Genomic DNA, 15,723 nt, shown 5'->3' on the forward strand with positions numbered 1-15,723 from the left:
GGCTAGTAGCCTCTTCTCAGGGGAGACCTGATATGATATTTATACCACTAGAGGAAATTTAGCTAGAGCATCAGGTTCCTCCCCCCTTCTATTTTCAATAGTTGCTGTGGGATCATTTATATCCACCTAAGCTATCACCAGCTCAGGCAGATGGGGCCTCGGTTTAATGTCTCATCCAAAGGATGACACATTCATGAGTGCAGCACTCCTTAATGTGGCACTATAATGTAAGCAATCCATTTACCTGGTATGGGAATAGAACCTAAAGCCTTCTGCACCAAAGGTGAGTGGGCTACCTGGTACACCACATCCAAAAACATACGGGTTCAGGCTTCCAGGTGGCAAGATATTTCCCTGTGGCATATTTGTTTGGGGACATATGTCTGATGTGACATTCAGCTGCAGAGACATATGGCTGTTGCAAATTTTCCATGGGCAAAAAGAAGTATTCAGTATCATGCCTACAGCTTCAATAAAGAAGTGCCATGTGGGCAAGGGAAGCAATGTGTGTTTTGCTTGGAGTACAGTACATACTTATGGATGTACAACAGGTATGCAACAGCACAGAGGAAATTCTGCATGCTGCTGTAGTCACGCTTATATGCCAGTATGTGTTTTAGATAATCGTCCCTAAGACACTGTGAAGGGGCTAATGATCCACACGTGCACATACACTATTAATAAAGTTGCTGTCCACCATGCATTGCATTTTTGCTGCAACTGACATGCCCACTGAGCAGCCTGGTGCTGATGCCTACCATACTGCCTGCTGTCCCTTGGTGCCTTTGGGCCATGGACACTATTTCCCCCCTGTGCATTTGGTTACTGAAGCTCTGAACATGATACTGCACGCTCCACAGTAAGTTGGCTTGAGAGTGCTTGGTGAGGTGACAGACTCCTTCCATTCAGCATGCAACTTATATAGGGCATGGCCCTTCATGAGGACAGAGAATCTGTGTTAGGGTGCCACTAGTCAAGGATAACTAAAGATCACTCAGACTTCTTCCCAAGATATGTAGTGTGGCATTGGGAGGGGTAGAAGCATGAGTACAGTTCCCAGTGGACCTCATGAGCCTCAAGCATACCCAAAGAAGGATTTATTAAAGGAAGAAAGCTGACGACTCATAGTCTTTGTTCATCTCACAGACAACAACTTTTGGATTTTGGGCAACTTTTAGGGGCCTTAGAGGATGGGAATCCCACAACCTTCCTTACCTTCAGGCACTGATAATCACAAGATCTTATGTAAGGGTCAGTGTGTGACTAAGGAGTGCCAGGTGATGGGTGATATGGATACTGTCTGTCAGCATATATCCCTGGAAAAGGTGACAAGTAGGACAGAGGGGGGCTTGTACGGGACTTGGCACTAACATCATGCCATATTCCCTAAGGGTGTAACCCTATACTTGCAACTCAAACTTGCACCAGATATCAAAAGAATGCTTGTCACTTAAGTCTGATTTTTCTAAGCAATCTTTATTAAAATATTTCACATAACAAAAAAGAATACAAACTACAGCATGCCATTCAAGCACAGAGTATCAATAAGGAATGTAACATAATTATAGACAATAAAACTTTCAGTAGGCAAAGGAAAAATAAGTCCTTTGTACCTGTAGCCAAGTATAACACAAGGAGAGAAGTGAATCACAAATACCAGCTCCTAAACCAGAAACTCTGATAATGAACCTGGTTCTCTGCTCCTGGCCCTAAACTTGCTGACAGAGAAAAGAGAGGTCCTAACACCTATTTCACCCTTAATCCCATAATTTTCACTTACCTTGTCCCAGGAACCTTGGTGCAGAACAATCTAGTGGCATCTTTTAACTGGCGCTGACAAACCTTGCTGGGTGGGAGTCCTTAGGAAGAAACCTCAACCTTGAGTACCCCCTGACTGGGTGATTCAGGAGGCCACCCCCCGAGATCAGGGTGATCAGCCTCAAGTGTTTCTTGATCAACAGTGGGACGATCAGTGCCAGCATACCAGCATGCCCTCTCTAGTGTGGAAGCTAGCGGCATACCTTACACAGGCTGCATATCACCTTCTGAGGGGGTTCATGTTCAAATACACTCAGTATTTATGGGGTCTGGAAGGCTTTCTTAGAGAAGGACTCCCATCTCTAAAGGCTAAGCCGTGACTAACCTCTGAGGTTTAGTCCTTGTGATGATGCATTGAATGGTACCTAGGACTGTGTTGTAGATCTTCTCACTGGCATCTTTGAGAGAAGCTGTCAACTGTCACTGTTTTTTTCCAGCTGCAAGGTAGGCTATAAGCTTCTGTCTCTCTCCGGCACTGTCAAGAGGCAGGTTTAAACTTCAGGTGCAGATTGCAGTCCTTAATATTGTGCTCCTCTCCATGAGACAATATAGTCAATGCTGGCAGAGGTTTAAGATGGTAATTTGATGGCCACATCAATACTTAGGGGATTTATATCTAGGCAGTAAACACTGGAAGGATTGTGATCCAACCTAGATGAGAGGGGAAAAAAGAACTGGTAGGCTCTGGGGTTAGGCACATTATTGTAGTTGGAGAATAACATTATAGTGTACATCAACACTGATCTCATATACACTCCCGAGCATGGGATTTACATTGCTGACTGGTATTTGGTGAAAAGGATGAGTTCAGCTTACCACAGAACCCAATAAGCAGTGTTGTCAGTGTTACAGTCCTTTGTTATGCAGTATCTACAGTGAGGAAGGACGCAAGAGTTAAGTCAGCATGCAGAACAACAATATGGCTCATTCTAAATAGGAACCAGTGCTTGGGGTCTCATCAGTTTTACTTTTAACCATTCAATGAGGCTAGGTACATTAGTTGCATTGTGCTGTTTTATCAGCTGAGAGTCTTGTGACTTCAGCTGAGATTATCCTGCTTTTCTCATATTTAAGTACCACTGTACATTTTATTCTTAGCTTTTAACTACTGCTAGATAGCTAGCTATATCATTCAGATTACAGGACATAACCACAGTCATAAATGTCATAAAAAACGACTTACTTCAAATATGCAACAAAGGAGAAGGATGATTTATCCATCCAGTTCAACCTGTCCACCAAGAGAGAAGTTTACAGGAAAAAAGGAGAAAAAAAATTATTGTACTAGAGTACTTAATTTGCAAATACAGTAATACAATAACAGAACAAAGATCCAACTGAATGCATTGCATGCTTAACTTTATGGTGAATGAAGCCATGTGTGATAGGCAACAGAAACAGTGGAAGCAGTAAATGGAGAAATTACAACTATGTGCAAGCACACAAACACTCAGACATGCAATATGCAATATTTCTTCATGTCACCTAATAATTTGCTTCAAGGAGTAAAATCACATTGCATACCTTCTAAGCAATAACTTAGTTCATAAAAAATAATTTGCAAGATAATTCACACCTAAATAACTAAAAACGTTTAACTACTGCTCCCCATTGTATTTATTGTGTAGCTTCGAACTCTTCTGTTCTTGATGACATCAAATATGTAAGGGATTAGCTGAAAAGTAAGAAAGCTGGATCACTTCTGCTGCAGCCTTTAGCAAAAACACTTTTATATTTTCTTTTTTTCCAAGGGAAGAAGACACAACTTGAATAGTTGCAGAGCTGTCAATCCATGGCCATTTCACAGGATAACTGTTGTATGAAATAAAAACTGCACGTGTGAATGCACAGTGCATACACGTAAAGGATTAAATAATATATAATGATACAAATACCATTTGGCTTAGAGATACAATAAGGCTAGAAACCTAGCCTGCTGGTATGCAAAAATTAGTATAGGTGTAATTTTAAATTTAAAAAGCAACTCTATGGCTGGGATTAAGAAAAGTTACCACAAGTGATGTCTTTTCACCTCCGGCAATAGCTGTTTTCAATTCTTATATAGCCCTACCGCACTGCCTACCTTGAAGAGGTGCATCATCATGGTGGGTTGTCATTTTGGCCTTCTGCAAATGCTAATGAGGCATTTCAGGAGAGTGGCAAATGGTAATTAGTCATGTTCTCTTCTCCTGGAAATGTCTGTGGAAATCAGTGCTGCAGATAGTCTACATAAATCCTTAATCAACTGCTGCAATTAACCCTATCAAAAGCTTGTGTTCAACAACTATGTTCAATGGGTAAGCTTACATTAGCGATAACTGTTGGAGAGTTTAGTGGACAGGTAGTGTTGGGGAATGTATGCTTGTATGTATGTGTGTGGATGCATGTAAGCATGTATGAAGAGGTATGAATAATGTCAGTTGTGTGTGTCTGCTTCAGTGGTCTCAGCTGGGGGCTTAGTCAGGGGATAGGTAGGGTAGGTGTATGGGTGAATGTGAATGTATGGGTGTGCACATGAGTGTGATTGGATGGGGGGGTTTCAGTGTATGGTGAATGTATGTGTGTGTGTGTGTGTGTGTGTGTGTGTGTGTGTGTGTGTGTGTGTGTGTCTGTGTGCGTGTGTGTGCGTGTGGGGAAGTGTGACTGCCCTTTACTAGCAAGCAAATCCTGCAATATGGGGGGGGGGGGCACTAGATACAAGGAACTGTTAATGAAATCCCTAATTCACTTCAGGTAATGGAACAACTGGTTGTGCACAAAAGACATATGGGTCGGGACTTCAGACAACAGGGACTATCTTGAATAGTGCCCTAATCTACTTACAAAATTAAGAGAGCACGGGTTTTGAGGCATGAAGCATGGAAGAGCTAGATGTGTGAAGCTCTAAAGTATGATATTACTGACTGATTGTAATGGACTGTGATGTACAGTGGTTGTGCTCAAGACTTTTGAACAAAAGCTGGGTGAACACTAGATGACACCAGTTAGTCTTTCTAAATATTACACTCTAATCCACTTTAAAAGAGTCAATAGAACAACAGGTCTCGCATCACAATGCATTTTCTGAACTATAAGAAGAAAGAAACACTATCAGGCATTATTGACTGATTATAATCATTTGTGATTTACAAGGGACAGGGAAAATAAAAGGCAACATCAAGAAAGTTCTTTTACCTCAGGGACAGGTAAGAAGTATGACTGTGTGTCCAAATTGTGTGTGCGTGTGTGTGTGTGTGTGTGTGTGTGTGTGTGTGTGTGTGTGTGTGTGTGTATGTCTGGATATCTCTACGTGTGTGTGTGTGTGTGTGTGTGTGTGTGTGTGTGTGTGTGTGGTGGGGGGTGAGTGAGGCAGTTGCCTGTGCTAACACAACACACTGACCACCAGAAGTGATTACTACAAGATCAGCAAAAAAGAGTACGTTATCTCTTGCCATAGTAACTGAATGATTCAGAGACATGCAGATTAGCTGATAATGAGACTCTAAATCACTGGTTTCTGAGATGGCACTAACAGGTTTCTTAAAGTGGCCAACATGACCCTGATCACTGTCACTGAGGTGTTGGGGTTTAGGTGATTATTGTTCATCTGACACTGGAGTTTTTTCGGGTCATCCACAAGGGAACTTGCATGTGCTCCTGAAGGAGGGAGAGCTATAACTGCTTATTATTTGCAAAACAATTACAAAGATCTCTCCTTTCAATGATTTCTCCAGGAGGAAACAATTACGTACAAAGCAATAGAAGCCCCAAGCTGGAAAGTTATGAGACACTGGAGGTAACAAAGTAGAAGGATGATGTTTACCTCACACTACTCTCCAAGTACCTCTGAGGTTCCAGAAACCTGTCTGAGACACCAGATAAAATCCTGGATACATTACATAGGAAGGAAGATGGAAACTGTGATACATTTTATTCTGGGTAAAATGGTTACCAAAACAAGAGGCAGAATCCAATCACGCTTAAGCACTTCTGTTGCTCCACCATATGCCATCTCAGAATGTGATGACTGCAAAATGATTGGAAAACATTGCTGGAAGTCTGAGAGGACAATGAAGAATAAGCACACAAGAGAGGCTCCTCGAGTAATGAATAACGTTATCAACCCGCACTAAAGAGACTGGATCTGCTAAACGGGAAAACAAGAAAAATGATTCATGTGTATCAAATGATATATAAAAATCAGTGTATACCAAGATTGTATATTCCTTGTTTTGAAGGAGTATAGACCTCCTTGAAATTGACTACATGTATACATCTGCAGTTGTATAGCTGCATGCATGTCTGCTGTCCTCACCAGATCCAAACATAGCGAAAGTGTTAAAACATGAGGAGAAGTTGTCTAACATGACTTACATGCATAGATTAACAGAAGGATTTTGGTGTCAACCGGGAATAGAAATCAAACCAGAAGTAGACAAACATCAGACAGCAACTGAATGTGCCAAAAAGCAAAAGAAACAAAATAAGGAAATGGATCAGGTGAGAAGAGAAATGTGGAAAATCCATAAATATTGTAGCAAGTACAGAGATCTCCTGGAACAACCTCATGTTGATCAGAATTTGACACAGGAATGACTGAGAAGTGAATTAAAACCAAAAGATGAAAGGTTAATTATGGCAGTTCAGGATAGTAGACTACGTGCATGTTACTTTACAAAGTACACTGAACATGTGGGAGAATCAGACAAATGCAGGTTCTTAGCAAAATAAATAAAAAAAAAAGGAAAGCCACACATCTTGTTGATGGGTGTGATAAACTCATGGCAGAGGGCCTGTACACTGAAAAGCACAAAAATGTAGCAAGACTGTTGCACTAAGGCTTGTGCAAACACTACAATATCGAAAAGGTTGAGAAGTACTGGAAACATGAACTGCAAAACATTGTAGAGAATGAAGTTTATATCACATGAGGATCACCAATTTCCAACATTTCAAAAAATAGATGCAAGAAAACCAGACATAGTAGTCCATGAAAAAAAAAGACAAAAGTAGCATTGTTCATTGAAATTTGTATACCCAGTGTCTTAAATACAGAGAGACGCAAAGTCATAAAATACCAGGATTTGCAGTTGGAAACAACAGCAATGTGGATGACAGATACCCAGACATTTCCAACAGTAGTAGGAGCAACAGGTCTGATAAAAAAGAATTTACAGTCATACTTAGATATGCTACCAATATATAATTCAATTATGGGTACATCACAGGTGCTGCTAAGAGCACTTTTAGCTAACAAAGACTGAAACAATGTGAATTTCATAAAATCTAATCATACCCTGACTTAGAAATGGGAGTCCATTCCTGTCATGGTATTCTAAACTCAAAAGACTTGGAGAAATATTCCAGGCCAAAACTATGGCCTAGGTGAGGACAGCAGAATGTAGCATCCTCCATGCTAACCAGGCACCAGCTGCATTCCAAAACATACCCTGCAGGAAGATGCAAGATGTACTGTGAAAAAATATATGTGCCTGCAGACCAGTTAAAGCTACGGAGAATATATATAGCCTTGATTAATCAAGTAAAGTAGATAGACCAAGACAATGAAGACACTGTTACCATGTCCATAAACCAGAACAGATTCTCTTCTGCCTGTTTGTAACAGAAATAGACTTAAATGTTGACAAGTAGTTGAATAAAAATTACAAAACAGAAAAAGAGATGAATTATGCAGATAAACTGGGTAAGAAATGCACAATACTGATGAAAGATGGTGGAGTTCTAAAAATATCGCAGGGGCTTGAACTACCAATTATTTTGAATTTAAATGAGCCATTCATGGTATACAACCCTGTCAGTGGTAGTCTATTGTCAAATGGTCCCCTGAAAAACAGGTTACCACAACAGATTCTGCACAGAAAAGCAGGTAAAATGATCCCCCACAATCCTGATTATAAAGTCAAAGATGGAGGTTCCGGAAGACTCCAACAGTCCGTCTCTGAGAAAGAAGCAGTAAGCCTGAACGTATTATACCTCTTAGCCCACAGACATTGAAAATAGGCACAAAGGTTATTGAAAAATAGGTACATTCAGCTAAAAATTGGCATACCAAAATTAGCATAAAATGTGAATACAAAGTTGCACATAATCTTTCCTACTTTCAGTAAGAATGTGGGATACTACTCAGAAACTTTATTAAAAGAGAGTGACAAAAATGATGGAAAAGATATGCACATTTTCAAGGAGACAATATAAAATCTGTACACTTGAATGAACTGTACTGCAAAATTCTACCACAAAAGGTCATTTGTTTTTGCTTCATAGAAAGAGAGATGTAAGATGTGCATCTTCTTTAAGTTATTGTTGCCATTAGCATGTTGGTCGTGTAGTGAGATTTTGTAGATAAGACTTCCAGCATGTCCTGTTTATTGTGGTGACAAGGTTTAGGTCCTAGAGCGTGTAGCTTGGAGTGACTGGGATTTCTTTAAATGGAGCATGTCCAACAGCGCTGGGTTTGACATAGCTTTGTATGGTAGGGAGAGATCGCCTCTGAGTAGGCGATATGCGACGGAGTAAAACTAGAGTTTTTTGAGATGGTCTGCATACAGCATCTGTTTGAGGCTGCTAATCCTCTTTGTGAGGTATTTCTGCAGCCTTTCCAGTTGTTGCAGATGTCTTGTGAGGTAATACCAAAAGGGGCATTGTATTCTATATTGGGTCTAATGAGTGATGAGTAGAGAGGAACAATGATCTCTTTTTTCCTGGATGATAAACCTTTTGTGATGAGGTATGCCACACAGAAGGATTTCCTGACTACTGTGACGATGTGCTTATCAAAGGAGAGACTACTGTCCACCTGTGTCCCAAGATATCTTATCACACTTTCGGTGTTAAGTAGACTACCACCTATGTGGTAGCTCATGGGTACAGAGTTTTTACCAAAGGGGACGACAGTGTACTTTTTGGCATTGAGCTTGAGGCTATGGCTTTGACACCAGGCATCTGACTCAGTAAGGCCCTTTTATAGGATGTCCACATCGTTAGGAATTTCAATTATGGCTCCTAGTTTGCAGTCATCTGTGAACTTCTTTAGCCAAAGATCTTCTGTGTTAGCCTGTACTTCAGAAAAGTAGATACAAAACAGGAGAGGACCCAGGACTAAATCCTATAATACTCCACATGTCACTGGTCTGATGTCGGATTTGGAGTCTGCTACTTTAACGGTGTGGGTTCTGTCAGTGAACTGGGAGGATGGTTATTGAACGGGAGGGAGAAGTATCTTTCAGGTTTGTTTACTTTTGGAGGTGGTTAATTAGAACAGTTCTACAAGGGATTTGTTAATTCTCAATTATTTGAGAATTTTAAATTATAACAATATTTGTTTATAAATGATGGCATTATACAAGTTTACATTGTACTCCATGTTCAAAGCCACAGAACAGTAGCCAGTGTTGGAGAAATACTATGGAACAGCTTTGACCCAGCAGCAGGGGAACCTGGATCTGTCGACTCCTGGGCCAAGCTAGAGCTGCAGTGTAACTATGGAGCTAACATGCACTGGGGGGAAACAAATTCCTGGAGTCATTACAGTGCTGAATCTGGTAAGGCTGGAGTGCTGACAACCTTAGAATGTACACTATGTGTTCTGTTTTTCAAGTAACAGAAGCATTCAAAACATTAAGCTATAGCTTAGCAATGGACTACTCTTTCCTCACACATATATACACAATTATAACAAGTAATATAGCAGATTGTGCCACACAGCTAGAACTTTGTTTATGCACAAAGATATAAACAGGTTTTTCAACTTTACTTTGAGAAAATGCAAACTCTGTTCTATATATGTTCTTCACACACAACAATGCACTTCCACTTTGATTTACATTTTAAACTCCTTCAGTGAAAAAACAATGATTCTAAACATATTTTCTGATGATAATGTACAACAGTAGACAGCTAAATGCAAACAATGAGGAAACTGTACAGATTGTGCTGTATGTATTCCCCCACAGGCAATATTGGCTTTATTTGTTGCCAGGTAGGCAAATGACATAACTCTGTATTCCACTTTCCTGTAGGGTATAGTGACTTTGCCATTGACAATGTCACCGTCACTGATGGACCATGTCTGTTTGTTCCTGATATCACTAATACTTGATGTTTTTATTAGGGGATGTAAAACAGGAGGCCCACATCCCTAAACTATTACTTTGTGATCCCTCCATCTCAAATGGGGGGGGCTACTTAAGAGAGAGAGACAAGAGGCAGTATCTATATTAAGTGCATTTTATTTCTTTTGAAAATACCTGTGTCGTATTTAAAACTCTCGCTTTTTATACTTTAGTAAGATACTTGTCTCGAGCAGATCTCAATTTAGGAAGCATATTCATTAACTTTTCAGTTTATACATGTAATACTTTTTTATATCCTTTTATTTACTTATATTTTACTTATTTATTCCAGTTTATTAACAGGTTTGTCTAGTACAGGGCAACACCCATTTAGAGTGGAGACAGAGACAGAGAAAAAAAAAGTTCCAATAAATTCTATAAACAAAGGGAATATCTCGGAAAAAAATACAATTACATTAGATTCAAACTGTAGAAAAAAGTGGCTGCAAATGTCAAGCACTGAATGTAAAGGAGGGCTATTCCCATTTTTCTTATGTGCAGTAATGACCTTAGCGCAGATGACATTAAAGAAAAGACTTCAGTAGTTGAAGCTCCCTGCATAGGGTTCTGGGGATTTGCTTCTTGTGTTAAAGCTGGAATTCCATTTTTCTGTGCTAGCCTGTACTTCAGAAAAGTAGATACCAAACAGGAGAGGACCCAGGAATAAATCCTGTAGTACTCCACTTGTCACTGGTCTGATGTCAGATTTGGATTCTGCTACTTTAACGGTGTGGGTTCTGTCAGTGAACTGGGAGGATGGTTATTGAATGGGAGGGAGAAGTATCTTTCTGTCAGTGAGCCAGTTGGCAACCCATCTTGTGACATAGGGATTTATACCTAGTTTAGTGAGTTTATCTATAATACCAGAGTGGGGGATAGTGTCAAAAGCCTTGGCGAGATCTAGATAGGCTGTGTGAACCCCCTTACCCTTGTCTACGGCTTTGGGGACTGCTTCAAAGAAGTTAGTCAGGTTTATGAGACATGATTTGCCTTTTACAAACGTGAACTGGGTGGGGTCCAGAGTTTGGAGATTACCAATGTCTTTGTTTATAAGTTCCATGATGATACGTTCTATGCCCTTGCCGACTAGGCTCATTAGCTAATGGGACAGAAGTTCCTGGGGTCCGTGGTGGCTTCCCCTTTGTGGAGTGGGATAACTATCATTGTGTGCCATTCAGTGGGCACAAAGCCTGAGGTGAGGCTATGACTGAACATGGTGCTTAGGTAGGGTGTCAGTTCATTCTGTAGTTCATGTAGAATGCAGCCTGGGATATTGCCAGGTCCCATGGATGCTGTGTTCTTGGCTTTGGAGAGTGTGGTTTTTACCTGTGCAGCCATGATTACAGGAACTTTGCATTCTTCCAGTATAGAGATGGGCCCTTTAGGGAGTGGGGGGGTAAAGTTAGCACTGAACCTATCTGCCAGGATATTGGCAATATCAGTTGGTTCTGTATATTTAGTGCCATTGTGCTGTAACTCAGAGCAGATTTGAGTGTTGCCATTGAGATTCTTGACATAGCTATAGAATGCTTTGGGGTTATCTTTAGAATCAGTGGCAAATTTGTTTTCATAACTAGCTTTGGAGGATTTTATGAGGGATCTCAGCTTCTTACTGAGGCTGACCAGGGAGTTCTTCCAGTCATGGGATTTTACTCTTTTTTGCAACAGTTTCTTCTGTTGTAGAGTTTGTTTATGGCAGGGGACCACCAGATTGGCTTCCCTTTTTTGGAGGATAGCATCTTGGTTCTGTTAGGGATAACACCATCCATGCACTCGTGAAAGTGCTTATAAAGTGTATTTGCGTAGGATTCAGCAGTCATACTTCTTTTGTCCGTCTGCATAGGTGTCTTAAGAAGCGTGAAGTTGGCTTTGGAGACATTTTTTACAGTGGTTTCCCTAATGGGGATGGGGGCGGGATGTGGATGTCTAGGCTGATTAGCTTGTGGTCAGATCTGACTAACCAGGAATTGACCTCTGGTGTGGAACACTGGTCACCCATGTTGGTAATGACCAGGTCTAAGATATTGCTGCCCCTGGTGGGGGTGTGGATAAGTTTATCCAAGGCGTTGTAATTTATGAATTCCAGAAAACGTTGAACAAAGGAGTTGGTACATGAGTAGTTTTCCCAGTTAATGGTGGGGTAGTTGAAATTGCCCATTATTATGGTGTTGGGTTGTACCCTAATATTTTCAAGTGTATCAAGAAATGAAGAGTGGGAATCCTACGGCATGGTGAGGGATCTGTAGCAAGCTACAATTTGGATTGTGGTCTTGCCCAGAGTTAGTTGCACTTGGATAATCTCAGATGCATTATGCTGAGCAACTAGCCTGGAGGTGTGGATATCCTTAATGAATATGAACATGCCTCCACCTTTAGTGTTTTGGTCCAGGTTAGGTGGCCGAAAGGTGTGGTATGAATTATAGGCTGGTAATGCAGGGGTGCTCGCTCTGGAGCCTTGAACCATGTCTCTGTCACTGCAGAGATGCCGATGTTCTCCATTTTAAGGAGTGCCTCAAGTGAATGCATTTTGAGGTTTAGACTTCTAGCATTGAGTAGCATTACCCTCAGATTTTAATTGCTTGTACCTGCTATGGTGGTGAATTTGTCATTTGAACCTTGCCTAAAAAAAGGCACTAAAGGGGTGGCAAGAGCCTTAGCCAGTATCCAGAATTCCATGGGCGACAGGTGCAGGCCATCTCTGGCAAAGCATCGTGGTCTGTCGATCATGTCATCCCAGGTAGACAGATACTGGATCCCCTTAGAATGACACCAGAAGCTTAGCCAATTGTTGAAGTCAATCATTTTGTCCTTGTACTGTGGTATCATTCTGGGTGATGGCAGGATGCTACTCAGGGCTAGGGTCATACCTGCCTGGGCTACAAGATTGGAGACCTCCACCATGTCTCTTTTCATGTAGTCCAGGGAGGTACATCTCAGGTCATTCACACCAACATGGACGATGACAGAGTCATATTTGTACTTGTTGTGGAGTGACCTGAGTGTGTGTGTTATGTGGCGGATCCTGGAACCCGACAGGCAGCTGACAGTTACTTTCTCCTTGTTTAGCCTGGTGAGTGCAGCATCAATGTGCCTGACTATAGAGTCACCTATGACTAGAGTGTTGGGTATGTTGTTATGCCTTATGAGCTGTGGTTGAGTGGCACACTGAATTTGTGGGCTATGTGTCATTTGGGTTGTGTTAGGGGGTGGAGGCTGCATGCGTTTCTGCTTTGGAGGTCTCTGTTGCTTGAGCAGATTTTTACTGAGAGCCTCCGTGAATGTAGGTGTGTGTTTTGTGTTGCTATGTGTGTGTTTTGGTGGTGTAGGTTTTGAGGGACTATGTGATGAGTGTGGTGTGGTGGAAGTGTTCACCTTCTCCTCTTGACTGTCTAGTCCAGTCTTGGGTGAAGAGAGCTTTTCTTCCAGTTTGGCTATATAAGTGCATCTCTCACAGGTTGTAGTGTTGGGTGGTAGGAGGAGAGGGTTGTCTGTGTACATGAGGCAATTGCTGCATTGCCCCAAGATGCCCAAATTCATCAGATAGACAGGAGAAAACACCAGGAGCTGACCCTTAGACATGCCTATTTATTAAGTACTAAAAACTGTTTTCCTCTAGACAAGTGAGGAAAGTTGAGTGCTGTAGTAATTTGTAGCTTATTTAGTGCTTACAATGAGTTCTGAACATGTGCTGAGCTCAAAGAAACAGATTTGAGTGCTAAAATTAAAAAAAAAAAACTGGCTAGTTCCAAGGGAAAATCTGAAGAGAAGACTTTATGGCGCCAGCAATAGTTTAACCCTAGCTAGGCGGCGATGCATAAAGTGTATTTTTTTAATATAACAGTAACAAATGAGCAAACTGATTTAAACAAATTAACCAATAAAAAGCTAAAAACTGAGCCCCGTTCCAGCAGTCTTCGATCAGACAAGTTCTAACTGCACAGTGCTTCAACCAGACTTAGAATAACAGCTACAATTTAATCAGGCTACTAACAAGCAGTAATAAATGCAGTAGAATAAATGCAATAAAGTAGGAAGAAACACAAAGACAGTAAAAGCAGATGGATAAAGTGCAATTCTGTTTTATATATAACAATAGAAAACGAGCAAACTGATTTAAACAACTTACCCAATTAACCAGTAAAAAAGCTCAAAACTGAGCCCTATTCCAGCAGTCTTCAATCAGACAAATTCTAACTGCACACTCCTGCCACTAGGGTGCAGGTGAGCCTTCTCCGAAAAAGATGGCCTGGATTAGTGCTCAAGTTATACAAACAAAGCTAGATTCAGCATGTCTGAATCTAGTTTATGCTACAGCAAACAAAGCACACCAATTTCAGAAAGAAACAGTTCAAATAAGCAGGCACAATAATCCTTTAACCAGAAATTCCCAGCTCAGAAGGGCAGAATCTAGCCTCTCCTCCCAAAAGAGTGCAGGCCACAAACCTTCTTAATGTAAAATAACTGGCCTGAAGCCCAAGTGCTTAAACCAGAACTAGCACACTTTTAGAATAAAAGACACTGAGCCTTCAATCAGCAATTCCCAATTTATAAAAAAAATGTACAGCATAAACTTCAGACTCTCCACGTTTTTAAGTAGAAATAAAACGATTTATTTAGGAAAGAGGTAAGCGCTTTCGCGTATCTCCAGATACGCTTCTTCAGACAATATACAACTTGATAAAACTAGAGTTTATATAGTAAAAAGTAGTTCATTATTCAATCAATTAACTAATCCAATTATGCAATTATGCATTTAAATTCATTAAAATATTTTAAAGCGATGCAGGAACACAATGTAAGAAATGCATTTCAGTTTAACATAACATATTTTAAACTTGCTCTAAAATAAGTTGGACTGACAAGCCATTCAGAATTCATATTCACTTGTAAATACATTGCTCTAAAATAAACTAAACTTTTAAAAAATAAACTTTTAAAAAAATAAATACTTAGTGTGTTATAAGTTATGTGATGCATTTCGGGGATGACCAAATTCTATTTAGTATCTATGGAGCAAGATATGAATAATACATTTAACTAGTATCATTATGATATAATCACTGTGTAACTTATTTTAATGGCTAATATTAATAATGATGCAACAAAATATATCATAAATAAATAAATGAAATTATCTGTTTACAATTCCCAATTTAGAAGGATGCAAGCTACCTGTCCTGCCACAACAGTGCAGACCACAAACCTTCTTAATGTAAAACAACTGGTCTGAAGCCCAAGTGCTTAAAACGAAAGGTGCAGAATAACAGTTGCAGTTTAATCAGGCTACTACCAAGCAGTAATAAATGCATTATAATAAATACAATTGAGTACTTTTAAGAAGAGGGAAAAGCAAAATAAAGTGCAATTTATTTTTAGTAAAGTGCAAGGAGAGCGGAAGGAGGAGCAAAGGTTAAGAACCTAAGTGGGTTGGCCTTCTCAAATGTTCTCTCTGTATTAAGTAGAGTGAACACCAGACTGGGAGGGGTGTCCCAGATCAAATTTACAGTAGGGGTGGGCAACTGCAAAGCCACCAACTATAACAACTCTACAAAAATAGGGTGACAGGGGGAAAAACAGTTTCAGAACAGATGAAAAACATAAAACAGTGCCAGAAAATATATAAAATAATTCAGTCAGACAAACAATAATTCAGTTAGGCAAAATTAAGACAATGCAGAACTCTGAAAGGTTAAAATGCCAAGAAATATACTCATCAATCAGCGATATATTTCCAGATTGTTTGAGAATCACAACAGCCACAACACCAGGGGTTTCCAACAGTGTATGCAAGAAT

At 40.3% G+C, this 15,723-nt stretch overlaps 1 protein-coding gene across 1 annotated transcript in view; it reads right to left on the reverse strand.

Moving 5' to 3' along the window:
• Positions 1-15,723, reverse strand: part of CYRIB (CYFIP related Rac1 interactor B) — a gene marked incomplete in the record, with an annotated part of 1,384,994 nt that overhangs the window by 1,070,088 nt on the left and 299,183 nt on the right. The window contains 1 exon segment of the mRNA XM_044066242.1: positions 3,002-3,049.

The sequence above is a fragment of the Protopterus annectens genome, chromosome 3.part1, assembly GCF_019279795.1.
Source record: "Protopterus annectens isolate FY-2018-M chromosome 3.part1, PAN1.0, whole genome shotgun sequence".
Classification (NCBI taxonomy): domain Eukaryota; kingdom Metazoa; phylum Chordata; order Ceratodontiformes; family Protopteridae; genus Protopterus; species Protopterus annectens.